Source organism: Gossypium hirsutum, chromosome A06 (genome assembly GCF_007990345.1).
Source record: "Gossypium hirsutum isolate 1008001.06 chromosome A06, Gossypium_hirsutum_v2.1, whole genome shotgun sequence".
In the NCBI taxonomy this organism is placed as follows: Eukaryota; Viridiplantae; Streptophyta; class Magnoliopsida; order Malvales; family Malvaceae; genus Gossypium; species Gossypium hirsutum.
In genome coordinates this window covers 121,035,517-121,047,241 of record NC_053429.1, presented here as the reverse complement: position 1 = coordinate 121,047,241, position 11,725 = coordinate 121,035,517, and positions in this window count along the sequence as shown.

The following is an 11,725-nucleotide window of genomic DNA, read 5'->3' as shown; positions in this document are numbered from 1 at the left end:
TTGCAACTAAAGATATAACTAAAATTGAAAAAATAAAACAATTAACACTAATTACTTACATAGTTCGGAACCTCTTCTTACATCTATGGATATTATCTAGATAGTAATTCACTATATAATTCAATAGTCCAAGACAAGATTTAAACTAAATTCACTTACCATAGACAAGATTTACATCTATGGATATTATCTAGATAGTAATTCACTATATAATGCAACCTTAGTCCTATGCAATCATCTAGATGCACTCTCCCATTAAGTATTTCCCTCTTAAAAGCTTAATCACAAATTGATTAAAACAATTTGTTTACTATCCAAAAAGCACTCAAAACAAGTTTCTCTTCTCAATTGAACAAGTCATTGCTCTTGAAACTCAAAAATAATATTGAGGCAAGTTTTTAATTAGACTGTCAAAGTGCCAACGGTAGAGGCCACTATTACTAACATTGCGACAAACTCTATTACTGTCATATTTGAAGTTAAAAATTGTTGAAATAAAATATTTGAGCTTTGAATGATGTTGATATTGTGGAAGTATAAAAGCTCATTTATTAAGATCGATCCATTAAAAGTAATTTATCCTAAAAATTCGATTGAATTAGATCAAGAATATGATTGCTAAGATTATGGAGATCGAATCGAGATAACATTGAAGACTTATCTCCAACAATCCTTTTCAAATTGGCCTTTATTATTATATTGTATCTTGCTATGTTAGTTGTTGTTTAATATGGGAATTGATTGTAATTTAATTATCCAGTATGTTAGTAAGTCTTGAAACTTTTATATATTAAAGAGACTAGTAAAGGTTTTGCATTGAGTATTGAGAGCACTTATTTGTTTACAGTGGAATGTATTTTTGAGAGAGTAAACAAATTGTGCTTACTATCTAAGTTTTCATGAGGGAACTTAAAGGTGAGTGATCTAGATCTTTAGGTACAAAAGTAAGGTTGCTCTACCTGGGTGTGATAGGACTTGAATCACTTGTTGTATTGTGTTGAAAAATAGATTATTTACTCATTGATTTAGGCTTTACAGACGTAGGAAACCGAACTGCATAAGCAATTTGTTGTGTTCTTGTTTTCTTTATTCTTATCTCAATGTCACTTTCAATGGTCACTGCAACCATCACTTCCATTCAAGCACTTTATTTTTATTAGCTATTAGCAACTGCCCAGTTCAACAAGTAAAACAATAAACAAATCTTCAATATATAATGTTGGAGACTTGTGAATCTCAACTAGTATGGTCGACATACACCATTAAAATTCTGTCTAATTTAAACAATTGATATGACATGAAATAAAAAAGATATTTTCACCGATTAAACTTTTACTAAGTGAAAATATCTTTAAACAAGATAAGTCAACTATACCAAAACTCTTCAAAATATCTTTATTTGAACTAATATCTTTACCAATTAAGATCACAAAAACTAATGCACGATGAGCTTAAAAAATGATACATAAAAATAGTCAAAATAACTAGATTAAAAAATTCCAACAAAAAAAGCACATTTAAGACCATCTGGGTTTGCAACTAATAGTATAACTAGCAATTAAAAAAATGTCACTTTTAGTGATTTAACAAGTAATAATTAAAATATTAAATTTTGACAACGTTAATATCTAAAATAAAAAAATTTAAATCTAGATCTATTATATGTTAATAACCTGAGATCCGAGTTCTAGAAAGAAACTGAACCTCTAACCTACGACCCAACCACAAATAGACAACATGGCATATCAATTCGTAAAGCAAGGTTATAGACCCAGCTTGCGAGAACCTTAAGCGAGCCCACAGGGTAGGGTTGCAAGACCAACCTGCGGATCTAGCTCACAAGGCAAAGTTATAGACCTAACTCGTAGGAACCTAAGAAAGATCACTATCTCACTTCGCATACACTCAAATGACTCACTAAAAGGGTCATATACTCTGCAGGCCATCTAGACACGTGTCCAGTAAGTATGAAAGTCGCCCAAAGCGCTAGTCCCAAAATTAGGAATGACCGCATGCTTCGTAGACACGTGCCCAACAGACTTAGAGTTCGCAGAGAATGTTAATACGGAGGTAATAGAATCATGACAAAGTAGTGGGGCCCTGCTATGAACTATAACAATACTTAAAACTGCATGCATAAATACCCCGACATTCCTATCAATAAGATACGAGAAAAATATTATTTAATAAGATTATCAAAACAAAAATACGCTAGTAGTCGGTGATTTTCTTTTATAATTTACCCAAATAATTTATGATTTTATATTTAAATCCAAAAAATTAATTGGTATAAATGAGTTCCATTTCACTTTCGAAAAAATGTTGGATCTTGAGTCATTGGTTTCTAAGGTATGATTGGTGAAGGGTGAGGCATGCAATGAAATTACCGTCAAGTTCGAACTTTACAGAATTAAACAAATTGAAAGATCCTTTATGATCAAATAGCTGAGCTGTAGATAGGGAACAAGCATGATTTTCCACACGTGTTGGTGTCAGAAAATATTGTCGGGAAGTGAGCATGTCGCGGCCACGTACTCATGAGAAAATGGACAACGTGGAATGCACACTGCCACCATACATCATCATGATCATCATCTTTATATCAATGAAGCATTGGCTATTTCGTTCAAGTGATTCATTTAGTTAAGCAATAACATTTGATTGGTTCAACTTAGCCATATCTAAAGCAAAATAAATAGATTAATAAAATAAAGTAAAATTAAAATAATAGAAAATACCATTTATTATTTAAAAAAGTTAATTTTTTTTAAAATTTTTATGGTTTTATAAATAAAATTTTTTGATTAAAATTAATCAGTAATTAAAAAGATATTTTTATATAAGAAATATTAATTCTATTACAATATAAATTTATTTAATTCTTTTTAATAATATAGGAATAGATCTATTTAATAATAAGGGGCTAATTTAATTCGGCCCCTATAATGCAGGGACCTCTCAAATGCTTTAACAGCATATTTTTAGTTTAAATATATTTTACTCTAGACCTAAATATATTTTAATTATAAATCTAACTAAATTTTTTAATATTAATCTAATTATACTTTTTTTTGAAACATTGATTCTATTATACTAATACAAATGTATTGATTATATTTATATTTTTTTAATTTTATTTTATTAAAAACCTAAAGTAATAAAATTTATTTGATTTTTTAATCTTATTTAAGCATAAATTTTGTGAAGTATAAAAGGGTTATCACAAAGATGAAACTTATACATCTAAAGTTTTATTACAATAATTAGGGGGATTTTAATATGGACCAAAATTAATCATATAAAACTGAGGATAATTTTATTTACTAGAGATTCTTTTTAAAGTTTTGTACATTGATTCATATTTGACTTATGATATATTAACCTCAACATTTATTAAAGTCGAGGTTAAGTTTAAATTTTCATTCATTGAACTTTGAAAATATTATCTCGTTTTCAAAATTCATCTTTTCAAAAACCTAAAACCTCTCAAAATTTAACCTATCAAATTATTGTGATACCCCTATCGGGTTCTGCAAAAGCTCGTTTTAGGTATCACAACCAGCATATTTTCATCCTTTTAAAATCCAAAAATCACCTTAGAACTCTAATTTTATTTATTTTCAAGCCCTAACTCCCTAAAACTCTCCTCGCTTTCACTTTTCTCTCATTTTTTTTCCTTCAAATCTCTTCTCGTTCTTTGCATTTTCATTTTTTTGTTTTTAGTGTCTCCAAATTTTCAAGTTTTCTCCATTGATTTGGGAAGTACGACATCACAAGAATGAATCGATTTGTCTTTAACATCAACAATCATTTAAGTTTAAAAGTTCCAACTCTCTTGTTCTTTAAAGTACTTGTTATTTTAGAAAAATAACTTGTTGCATGCTAGATTTTGAAATAGTTTCACTTGTTGCATGTATGAGTAGTTGAATAACTTGGCTGATAATGATTTTGAAATTCTTGTTGAGGCTAGTTGGTTAAATTTATTGTTGTTATATTATTTGATTGAATAGAGAATATATATACAATGTCACCTAGGAAAACCAAATGGGCTCGATTCCAACCGGAACGACCTCTATCGTCGAAGTTTGCTTCGAGGAAGTTTAAATCAAAAGAGGCTGAAAATTCTTTTTCTTATGCTTCAAGGATAAACATTCATCATTGAACGCAAGTTTGACCCGGCTTCTTCTTTATGCGTAGAAATATGAGATCTAGTCCAATTTCACATGTGGCACAACTTTCATCTTTTGTCGAAACCACCCGTAGTTATACCTATCATTTTGGAGTTCTACTTCAATTTAAAATTTACAAAAGATAATCGGGTAAATGTTCGGAACCAAAAAGTTTATATCTTCCCTAAAGCGATTTGTGACTATTATGGTGTTTTGTTTTTTCGACAAGGACGACATTGCTGCTATGGATTTAAAATTTTATGACAATGTCAACATGGACACCATTTTGAGTTATTTAACTAAGAATAGGAAAGAGTGGAAGCGAGAACCATACAAAGACTTTCCTCTTTCATTCAATCAATCCATTATGTTCCCTATCGTAAAGATGTGGTTGCAACTTATTTGTACCTGTGTTAGCATACGCTTAACATTAACATGGTTAACATTTTCCTAGATGCCTTGTGGTTAATATTTAGAAAGATATGCTATGAAATGTTTTGTTATACGTTTCTATATGCGCTAAAGATATGGGTCATATCACACACAGGGCCTAAAGCTCATGATTTGTATGTTTTGTTTCAGTTAATCCTTCGACATAGGATTGGAAGGCGACTCTGGAGCTTGGGTTTCACGATTTTAGATTATATGCTATAGACTTTTTATTTTGTTCATTATGGACTTTGTGGACTGTTTTTTTTTTGGACATTTTAATTTTTGGTTATTTTGTTAGCATTATTTGGATATTTATCACGCAAAAGTTTTTAAATGTCTAAGAGTGTTTTAACTTATGATAATTAAATTGAACCGCAGTTCTATATACAAAAAGTTATAAGGTTTTTCACTGTAAGACTAATTGATATTCTTTCAAAATGTTTTAGTATGCAAATGTTTTCAAGTGAACTGGTGTTGATTTTAATAATACAATTAAGCTGTGATTTCTGGAAGCCGCAGTGTTTTCAAAAGAATTGTTCAATTAAATTATTCATTTGTCGAAGTTGATTTTCCTCAAAGCTAAACGTTTGGTTCTCTTGCTTCTACAATGTAATCCTCATGATCTGACTGTAACGTCCAGGCTGGGTATGGGGGTTTACAATTTTAAACATTGGTTCAATTGCTATTTTAGTCCTTTATTAAATTAAAAATGTAATATCCCGAATTAGGGCCTAAACAGAATAGTGGTTTCGAAACCACAATTTTGAAGTAGAAAAATTTATTTAGATTAATTTTTATAATTTATTGAGTGATTAGTTGCATGTGTTAGAATATCGATAAAAAATTTCATTAATTGCATGTCTAATTTGCTTATTAGGACTTCATTGCAAAAGTTGATAAATATGAGTTTTAGATGTTAAAGGATTTAATTGAAGAGCATAATTGAAGTAAAATTAAAATAATAGAAAATACCATTTATTATTTAAAAAAGTTAATTTTTTTTAAAATTTTTATGGTTTTATAAATAAAATTTTTGATTAAAATTAATCAGTAATTAAAAAGATATTTTTATATACAAGAAATATTAATTCTATTACAATATAAATTTATTTAATTCTTTTAATAATATAGGAATAGATCTATTTAATAATAAGGGGGCTAATTTAATTCGGCCCCTATAATGCAGGGACCTCTCAAATGCTTTAACAGCATATTTTTAGTTTAAATATATTTTACTCTAGACCTAAATATATTTTAATTATAAATCTAACTAAATTTTTTAATATTAATCTAATTATACTTTTTTTTTGAAACATTGATTCTATTATACTAATACAAATGTATTGATTATATTTATATTTTTTTAATTTTATTTTATTAAAAACCTAAAGTAATAAAATTTATTTGATTTTTTAATCTTATTTAAGCATAAATTTTGTGAAGTATAAAAGGGTTATCACAAAGATGAAACTTATACATCTAAAGTTTTATTACAATAATTAGGGGGATTTTAATATGGACCAAAATTAATCATATAAAACTGAGGATAATTTTATTTACTAGAGATTCTTTTTAAAGTTTTGTACATTGATTCATATTTGACTTATGATATATTAACCTCAACATTTATTAAAGTCGAGGTTAAGTTTAAATTTTCATTCATTGAACTTTGAAAATATTATCTCGTTTTCAAAATTCATCTTTTCAAAAACCTAAAACCTCTCAAAATTTAACCTATCAAATTATTGTGATACCCCTATCGGGTTCTGCAAAAGCTCGTTTTAGGTATCACAACCAGCATATTTTCATCCTTTTAAAATCCAAAAATCACCTTAGAACTCTAATTTTATTTATTTTCAAGCCCTAACTCCCTAAAACTCTCCTCGCTTTCACTTTTCTCTCATTTTTTTTTCCTTCAAATCTCTTCTCGTTCTTTGCATTTTCATTTTTTTGTTTTTAGTGTCTCCAAATTTTCAAGTTTTCTCCATTGATTTGGGAAGTACGACATCACAAGAATGAATCGATTTGTCTTTAACATCAACAATCATTTAAGTTTAAAAGTTCCAACTCTCTTGTTCTTTAAAGTACTTGTTATTTTAGAAAAATAACTTGTTGCATGCTAGATTTTGAAATAGTTTCACTTGTTGCATGTATGAGTAGTTGAATAACTTGGCTGATAATGATTTTGAAATTCTTGTTGAGGCTAGTTGGTTAAATTTATTGTTGTTATATTATTTGATTGAATAGAGAATATATATACAATGTCACCTAGGAAAACCAAATGGGCTCGATTCCAACCGGAACGACCTCTATCGTCGAAGTTTGCTTCGAGGAAGTTTAAATCAAAAGAGGCTGAAAATTCTTTTTCTTATGCTTCAAGGATAAACATTCATCATTGAACGCAAGTTTGACCCGGCTTCTTCTTTATGCGTAGAAATATGAGATCTAGTCCAATTTCACATGTGGCACAACTTTCATCTTTTGTCGAAACCACCCGTAGTTATACCTATCATTTTGGAGTTCTACTTCAATTTAAAATTTACAAAAGATAATCGGGTAAATGTTCGGAACCAAAAAGTTTATATCTTCCCTAAAGCGATTTGTGACTATTATGGTGTTTTGTTTTTTCGACAAGGACGACATTGCTGCTATGGATTTAAAATTTTATGACAATGTCAACATGGACACCATTTTGAGTTATTTAACTAAGAATAGGAAAGAGTGGAAGCGAGAACCATACAAAGACTTTCCTCTTTCATTCAATCAATCCATTATGTTCCCTATCGTAAAGATGTGGTTGCAACTTATTTGTACCTGTGTTAGCATACGCTTAACATTAACATGGTTAACATTTTCCTAGATGCCTTGTGGTTAATATTTAGAAAGATATGCTATGAAATGTTTTGTTATACGTTTCTATATGCGCTAAAGATATGGGTCATATCACACACAGGGCCTAAAGCTCATGATTTGTATGTTTTGTTTCAGTTAATCCTTCGACATAGGATTGGAAGGCGACTCTGGAGCTTGGGTTTCACGATTTTAGATTATATGCTATAGACTTTTTATTTTGTTCATTATGGACTTTGTGGACTGTTTTTTTTTTGGACATTTTAATTTTTGGTTATTTTGTTAGCATTATTTGGATATTTATCACGCAAAAGTTTTTAAATGTCTAAGAGTGTTTTAACTTATGATAATTAAATTGAACCGCAGTTCTATATACAAAAAGTTATAAGGTTTTTCACTGTAAGACTAATTGATATTCTTTCAAAATGTTTTAGTATGCAAATGTTTTCAAGTGAACTGGTGTTGATTTTAATAATACAATTAAGCTGTGATTTCTGGAAGCCGCAGTGTTTTCAAAAGAATTGTTCAATTAAATTATTCATTTGTCGAAGTTGATTTTCCTCAAAGCTAAACGTTTGGTTCTCTTGCTTCTACAATGTAATCCTCATGATCTGACTGTAACGTCCAGGCTGGGTATGGGGGGTTTACAATTTTAAACATTGGTTCAATTGCTATTTTAGTCCTTTATTAAATTAAAAATGTAATATCCCGAATTAGGGCCTAAACAGAATAGTGGTTTCGAAACCACAATTTTGAAGTAGAAAAATTTATTTAGATTAATTTTTATAATTTATTGAGTGATTAGTTGCATGTGTTAGAATATCGATAAAAAATTTCATTAATTGCATGTCTAATTTGCTTATTAGGACTTCATTGCAAAAGTTGATAAATATGAGTTTTAGATGTTAAAGGATTTAATTGAAGAGCATAATTGAAGTAAAATTAAAATAATAGAAAATACCATTTATTATTTAAAAAAGTTAATTTTTTTTAAAATTTTTATGGTTTTATAAATAAAATTTTTTGATTAAAATTAATCAGTAATTAAAAGATATTTTTATATACAAGAAATATTAATTCTATTACAATATAAATTTATTTAATTCTTTTTAATAATATAGGAATAGATCTATTTAATAATAAGGGGGCTAATTTAATTCGGCCCCTATAATGCAGGGACCTCTCAAATGCTTTAACAGCATATTTTTAGTTTAAATATATTTTACTCTAGACCTAAATATATTTTAATTATAAATCTAACTAAATTTTTTAATATTAATCTAATTATACTTTTTTTTTTGAAACATTGATTCTATTATACTAATACAAATGTATTGATTATATTTATATTTTTTTAATTTTATTTTATTAAAAACCTAAAGTAATAAAATTTATTTGATTTTTTAATCTTATTTAAGCATAAATTTTGTGAAGTATAAAAGGGTTATCACAAAGATGAAACTTATACATCTAAAGTTTTATTACAATAATTAGGGGGATTTTAATATGGACCAAAATTAATCATATAAAACTGAGGATAATTTTATTTACTAGAGATTCTTTTTAAAGTTTTGTACATTGATTCATATTTGACTTATGATATATTAACCTCAACATTTATTAAAGTCGAGGTTAAGTTTAAATTTTCATTCATTGAACTTTGAAAATATTATCTCGTTTTCAAAATTCATCTTTTCAAAAACCTAAAACCTCTCAAATTTAACCTATCAAATTATTGTGATACCCCTATCGGGTTCTGCAAAAGCTCGTTTTAGGTATCACAACCAGCATATTTTCATCCTTTTAAAATCCAAAAATCACCTTAGAACTCTAATTTTATTTATTTTCAAGCCCTAACTCCCTAAAACTCTCCTCGCTTTCACTTTTCTCTCATTTTTTTTCCTTCAAATCTCTTCTCGTTCTTTGCATTTTCATTTTTTTGTTTTTAGTGTCTCCAAATTTTCAAGTTTTCTCCATTGATTTGGGAAGTACGACATCACAAGAATGAATCGATTTGTCTTTAACATCAACAATCATTTAAGTTTAAAAGTTCCAACTCTCTTGTTCTTTAAAGTACTTGTTATTTTAGAAAAATAACTTGTTGCATGCTAGATTTTGAAATAGTTTCACTTGTTGCATGTATGAGTAGTTGAATAACTTGGCTGATAATGATTTTGAAATTCTTGTTGAGGCTAGTTGGTTAAATTTATTGTTGTTATATTATTTGATTGAATAGAGAATATATATACAATGTCACCTAGGAAAACCAAATGGGCTCGATTCCAACCGGAACGACCTCTATCGTCGAAGTTTGCTTCGAGGAAGTTTAAATCAAAAGAGGCTGAAAATTCTTTTTCTTATGCTTCAAGGATAAACATTCATCATTGAACGCAAGTTTGACCCGGCTTCTTCTTTATGCGTAGAAATATGAGATCTAGTCCAATTTCACATGTGGCACAACTTTCATCTTTTGTCGAAACCACCCGTAGTTATACCTATCATTTTGGAGTTCTACTTCAATTTAAAATTTACAAAAGATAATCGGGTAAATGTTCGGAACCAAAAAGTTTATATCTTCCCTAAAGCGATTTGTGACTATTATGGTGTTTTGTTTTTTCGACAAGGACGACATTGCTGCTATGGATTTAAAATTTTATGACAATGTCAACATGGACACCATTTTGAGTTATTTAACTAAGAATAGGAAAGAGTGGAAGCGAGAACCATACAAAGACTTTCCTCTTTCATTCAATCAATCCATTATGTTCCCTATCGTAAAGATGTGGTTGCAACTTATTTGTACCTGTGTTAGCATACGCTTAACATTAACATGGTTAACATTTTCCTAGATGCCTTGTGGTTAATATTTAGAAAGATATGCTATGAAATGTTTTGTTATACGTTTCTATATGCGCTAAAGATATGGGTCATATCACACACAGGGCCTAAAGCTCATGATTTGTATGTTTTGTTTCAGTTAATCCTTCGACATAGGATTGGAAGGCGACTCTGGAGCTTGGGTTTCACGATTTTAGATTATATGCTATAGACTTTTTATTTTGTTCATTATGGACTTTGTGGACTGTTTTTTTTTGGACATTTTAATTTTTGGTTATTTTGTTAGCATTATTTGGATATTTATCACGCAAAAGTTTTTAAATGTCTAAGAGTGTTTTAACTTATGATAATTAAATTGAACCGCAGTTCTATATACAAAAAGTTATAAGGTTTTTCACTGTAAGACTAATTGATATTCTTTCAAAATGTTTTAGTATGCAAATGTTTTCAAGTGAACTGGTGTTGATTTTAATAATACAATTAAGCTGTGATTTCTGGAAGCCGCAGTGTTTTCAAAAGAATTGTTCAATTAAATTATTCATTTGTCGAAGTTGATTTTCCTCAAAGCTAAACGTTTGGTTCTCTTGCTTCTACAATGTAATCCTCATGATCTGACTGTAACGTCCAGGCTGGGTATGGGGGTTTACAATTTTAAACATTGGTTCAATTGCTATTTTAGTCCTTTATTAAATTAAAATGTAATATCCCGAATTAGGGCCTAAACAGAATAGTGGTTTCGAAACCACAATTTTGAAGTAGAAAATTTATTTAGATTAATTTTTATAAATTATTGAGTGATTAGTTGCATGTGTTAGAATATCGATAAAAAATTTCATTAATTGCATGTCTAATTTGCTTATTAGGACTTCATTGCAAAAGTTGATAAATATGAGTTTTAGATGTTAAAGGATTTAATTGAAGAGCATAATTGAAGTAAAATTAAAATAATAGAAAATACCATTTATTATTTAAAAAAGTTAATTTTTTTTAAAATTTTTATGGTTTTATAAATAAAATTTTTTGATTAAAATTAATCAGTAATTAAAAAGATATTTTTATATACAAGAAATATTAATTCTATTACAATATAAATTTATTTAATTCTTTTTAATAATATAGGAATAGATCTATTTAATAATAAGGGGGCTAATTTAATTCGGCCCTATAATGCAGGGACCTCTCAAATGCTTTAACAGCATATTTTTAGTTTAAATATATTTTACTCTAGACCTAAATATATTTTAATTATAAATCTAACTAAATTTTTAATATTAATCTAATTATACTTTTTTTTTGAAACATTGATTCTATTATACTAATACAAATGTATTGATTATATTTATATTTTTTTAATTTTATTTTATTAAAACCTAAAGTAATAAAATTTATTTGATTTTTAATCTTATTTAAGCATAAATTTTGTGAAGTATAAAAGG